This window comes from Cibotium barometz, chromosome 51 (genome assembly GCF_041138505.1).
Source record: "Cibotium barometz isolate CiBa-2024 chromosome 51, ASM4113850v1, whole genome shotgun sequence".
NCBI classification, from domain to species: domain Eukaryota; kingdom Viridiplantae; phylum Streptophyta; class Polypodiopsida; order Cyatheales; family Cibotiaceae; genus Cibotium; species Cibotium barometz.
The window spans coordinates 30,601,220-30,606,761 of NC_141096.1; positions in this window are offsets into that span (position 1 = coordinate 30,601,220).

Here is a 5,542-nt window from a genome sequence, read left to right on the forward strand (position 1 = left end):
GTGATTTTTTTAATTTTATTTCAAAAAGATTTGGACTTTAATTTATTTCAAGTTTTTATTTACACTTAAGTTAAATATTCTTTTTTTTCTTCAGCGCCGCTTTAGCGGTGTTTATCTAGTTCAGTGACGCAAATAACAACGTTTATCTCGCACCGTTCAACGGTAGTTATAGCAACGTAATGTAAAAGGCTGCTAAAATTTTGCTAATGCTTGCTTCTCTTGTAGTGCAAGGGACCAAGATCAGATATATGGAGGGACATCCTCTAGTGATGCGTCCATACCCATAGATGACCTAGATTTGTAGCGTGTTTTAGAGGCCTAGGCAGCTTGGAACTGCCTAAACTCTAGGTACGGAACTGAGCAACCGAGTCGCTCAAGCTTATCTCACACCTATTATATGCTTGACATGTCAACAGCTATCCCATAGTCAACCACATCCATGCTTCGGACCATCTTCCCTACCCCTATGACTTCTACTTTGCATACCCCTAATTTCCCTACTCCTTTCCCTTTGTCTCCTCCTAGTGCTCAACGTACTCTTATCCCATCCACGATGCCATCTTTCTAGCGTGAAACATACTCAAAACGCCATTCACGTGGTGATAGCTCAAGGGTTTGTCAAATTGATCCGCAATCGAGTAGTGGGGGAGGTGGTTGTGGAGTGGATGCTTGGGGAGAGGTGCATGTTCACCTTCGCCTATGGCGACAAGGGACGTGCTCGAGGAGGGTGGGATGATTTACTATACCCTAGATGACGAGGGTGTGCCTTATATGTATGACACGGGATGGAGGGTTTATTATAAATTCTGTCATTTAGTCAACTAAAGATGTAAGGACTCATTTAAACCATGGGAAGAACAAGAAAACAAATACTTCATGTATGTAGTTCATTGCATGCATGAGAGGTTTCCAAATCCACTGAGCACACGTTATCCCAATGATTGGGCGAGGAACTGCATTATAAAGATCCTTAATAATAGGAGGTCTCCCGCAAGGAGGTGCACAAAAGAGGGAAAACAAATTCTTGCCAACGGCACCATTAAGGACTGGAAAAAGGAAACGAGGGAGGGTACTCAACACCCTTAATAAAAGGCGACACTCACGCTAAAGTATGGTACGACAAAGTATGGATTCGGAGGAAAGGCAAGCTGGCTCGCATGATTCGTAAGTTTTCTCTTTGCCATTTTTCACTAAGTTTAATTCATGTGTCATTGTGATTTTCAAATCTTATGCATGTTGAAATTTGTTGTAGGAAAGGGTAACATGTCGCCCCTAGCATCTCAGGAGAATAGGTACCGCAAGCACCACAACAAAGTGGACACTTGTTGGGAGTGGCTCAAAAGTACATGTCCCCACATATCTCACCCATTCTACCCTCGTTTTTGTTTTGCACACAGTACGCTCGGTGATACGTACTGCTATGAACCTCGCTATGTACATGGCTATAAGTGTTGTTGTAAGCCCGACTATAAGCATGATTATGAGTGCAATTATTTGCATGACTATAGATGCGTGCTAGTTATCGTGCATATAGCTATGTGAGTGTCTTTTTCATTTTTAGATCCTTTGAAATTTCCACTCTTCAATGCGGCTGTACTCTTTGTTTGTTGTAGTGTAACACCACCCCAACCAAATTTAACGAGACCTTTTGTCACATCTATTACCATCACACCACCACCTATTAAACCCACATCACCACCTATTACACCCATACCACCAGCCTTGGAGTAGCACATCTCGATCCTCATCCAAAACTTCCCACATGTCCTCTGAGGGAAGAACCAATAAACCTAATTCGGCCTTATAAGAGTCCCTTACCATCCTTATGACTTGATGTCAACATTCCTATAGTGCCATAGTGTTCTTCATTGCATCTACCTCATCATCAAGGTAAATGGAAAAGTTGTTTTCAAAAGGCATACATCACCCTTCCAAAATTCCATGGATGATCAAAACAGGGAGGAGGGCATTCATGGGAAGCAGGAAGGGGACGTACAACTAACTTCTATATTTGTACCCCCAAATACTATTTTGTTCCTTGACAACTTAAGATGGGATGATATTCTCATCCAAAATCAGTAGAAATAATACCAATAAATGTTTGAACCAAAATACTGATAATATTTTTTAGGCTCTAATTTTTTTCCTTTTTTTCTACTCTCCTTTGAAACCTCGATAAATAAGCCTCGTTGGACCTAGGACAACCTCTTGTAGAAACCTCTTATAACTAAGGACTCTAAATAAGCCTCTGAGTGGGGACAACACTATTCAAAATCTTGGTAACCGAAGTATAATTAGATATAATCTCGAGGGATTCACTTAAGAATATGTAAGTCTGCTATACATACAATCAGTAGGAGAGGTTTTTCAAACCAAGGTTGTGAGGAAAATTCATAGCAATCTATTTACATAAGGTGGTTTTAAATGGCATTTTGAAAAAAAAAATCCTCGTAAGTTTAGAGTGAAAAGGGATCATTTTTTAAAGTCAAAATTCACAAAAAAAATGTATTTTTTAATACACTTTAAACTCATGTTGTATTAATGTAGGTCTTCCTAAAAGTACACCCCCGGAGGATAAACCCTTTTTTCATAAAGAACACCTACTTAACTACTTTAGCCTTTAGGATCTCATCTTAAAAACCATACTAGAAGGTCAATTCTAGGAGGCACTAGGACCAATGAGGTGATAGCACAAGTGGTAAAGGTGTTTATCTAGGACGAGAAGGTCCTAGGTTCAAAACCGGTAGAGGAGCTTCCTTGGCGGCATCGCCAATGGGCTGATAAGAGCACCAACGAGCACGCACCTATGGACGATAAAAATGATAACTATAAAAGGATCTTAGGCGTGAGCCCAATAGGGAAAAAACACACACAAGACAAACACATTTTACCCTAAGATAAGGTACCATACTTAGGTGTCATTTCAGAGGGAGGAAACGAGGTTTAAATTATGTCCCATTAAAACAACCCCCCCCCCCAAAAAAAAAGAAATGCAGGCTTGTTTTGTGTAAACAAAGCCATCATCCACGAGAGCAGTGGGTACGGGGCGAGAAAGTGGAGTCTAACAACACCACTTTCCGCGCAAAGAACTAGTCCAGAGAGGCGAAAGCCTGATTCAAAGAGGCAGGAGGCACCATTTTTTCTATTTTCTCTCACAGATTTCAACTAAATTAATCTACATTATTTAATATACATTTTTCTATTTTTCTTGTGCGCTAACTGTCAGGTGAAAATCTGAAAGATGTTTTGGATCTGTGTACATATGGTGTGTGTGATGTGCGAATAAACTTTGCCCTGAATGCCCTGGCAAATGTACATAGTGGGTGGTTTTATGTCTTTTTTACGAGCTGATGCTGATGCTTGCACGTGAAGGTGTTACGGGAATCCCGATGTGATGATTCTGGATGAAGAGATGGTGCTCCATTTTTAGCAAGCGTGTGCTGAGGTTGGCGGAGTACGGGCAAATGTCGTGTTTGGTAGTTATGATGCTGATGAAGGCTGTGGATAGCTCTTGTTTAGGAAAGATTATGGGCGCCGTATCTTCTGAAAAAAACACAGGGAAAGGAGAAGCCATTGAGGGTGTGTGGCCATTATTAAGCTTTAAAAAAATAAATGAAAATATAATACACATGGCCAATGGTTTTAATGGCCACGTGGAGATTATTATGGGCTGCCAGCATGTTATCTAGAAGGTGGTGAAGATGCGAGAAGTGGAGATAGCCGCCTAGAAGGAGTAAGCTTGCAGGGTCGCCAAGTGGAAAAAAAAGACGCCTGGAGAGTGCAAAGACCAGAGGCGAGGCGCTAGTTGGAGGCGCCTGGAGCGAAGGGGTGTAAAGTAGAAGGCCGCCTGGCGGGGGTGTTGTGCAGATACTGACGACGGCTGGAAAAGATAAGGGCCGCCAGATAGAGGGAGAGAACACGTGGAAGCTTGGTGCGCTGCCACCTCGTTGCTCCAGAAGGCTGGCGAAAACGTAGAAGAAGGCCGCCTCGTAGATTGTAGGGAGCCGGGCGAGTAAATTCTGCAGAGCTGCAGCGAGTGAGGTGGCCGCTTTGGAAGAGGGAGGCCTCTGGTCTGCACAGGGGAAGTGAAGAAGGCAGTCCTTGGTGAAGAGAAAGGTTGGTCGTCAAACGGAGAGAGGCTAGCTGCTGCAGGCGAAGACAGAGAGTGGCTGGGAAGTAGCCGCCTGGTGATTGGAGCAACAAAGAGAGGGCTTTGGAGTGCAATTGACAGCGCAAGGGGTGGCCGTCAAGGGCTCTGGGGAGCAGAGGCATAGAACCGCCTAGTAGGCAGAGAGAGGACTGGTGATTGTGCAGCTCTGCAGGCTCTCAGTGAAAGTGGAGAGCTAACGTAAAGGGAGCGCAGCTTTATACAGGTGATGAGCTGCAGTTGGCCACGCAAGCAGGCAAGAGGGTGAAGATAAGGGTCGACTAGACAGCGGGGTTTGTGAAGAAGATGGGCAGAGCAGGCTGGGGATTCGGCAGTCCACGCAAACGGTGAGAGGAGAGCGTGAAGAGAGTTGGCCGTCGTGTGTATAAGGAAGCAAGGGCTCTGGAGAGCAGAGGTGCTGATGTGTGGCTGCTGGGAGACGCCGATTCAGCAAGTATACAGGCTGGTGTGGGCCTTGAGTGATGTGGCTTGGGCTGGATGCAAGAGATGTGATGCTGCGTTGAGCAGTGGTTCGTGGTGCTGAAGAGATTGTGCAAGGTTTTGGTGGTTGGCGAAGCTGCTGGTCACGACACACAGAGAGTGGGAGCTGCTGAGTTGAAGGTTAGCTGGTGTGGGCGCCTTCTGAAGAGAGAGTAGCTGGTCTTGTGTGGGCGATGATTGCAGGCAGAGAGTGGATGCTGACCAGAGAGAGAGCCTTGGTTTTTTGTGTGCATTGGGATGCAGAGGTGCTGATGTGTGGGCTGGAGACAGTGGGGCTTGCCTACGACACTTGGTTGGTAGCAGCTGGGGACAGAAAATAGCCGGGCTACAGAGGAAGTGAAGAAGGGTTGCTGGTGGGGCGCCCTCTAGAGATTGCAGAAACTGGGAGACAGAGGCTTGGTTGTCAGACGCAAGGGTGTATTCCCTTGGCAATAAATCCTGGCCAGAGTCTTGGTCTTTGGTAATTTGCTGAGTTGTACATGGTGTATGGTGCTGTGTATCTTTTTACTGAATGATCAGTTGTCTGTGTTGGTTTTGAGCTGTCCTTATGGTGTGGGTGGGTGGTGCATGGTGAGAGAGTGTTCCAGCCGGTGGCTGGTGGTACCCCCGTTCGGGTGAGTGTTTCCAAGTGTGGGAGGTGGAAGAGCTATAGAGGCAGGGTTTTCTTTCTTTTTTTCACCTCACATCCTTCTGGTGCCCCCACTGAGGAGTTGCTCTGGCATTGTTTGACTGAGGATAGCTCAGGTAGTTCTCTTACGAGGGTGTATGCCCCAGAGAGTGAGAGATTGAAGGAAGGTGTTTTTGGGTTTTTCTTGGGTTTCGAGGTGAAATTTGGGGGTTAAAATGATGTCTTATCCAGAGTTTTATGGTAGCCCTAATGAGGATGTGGCAGAT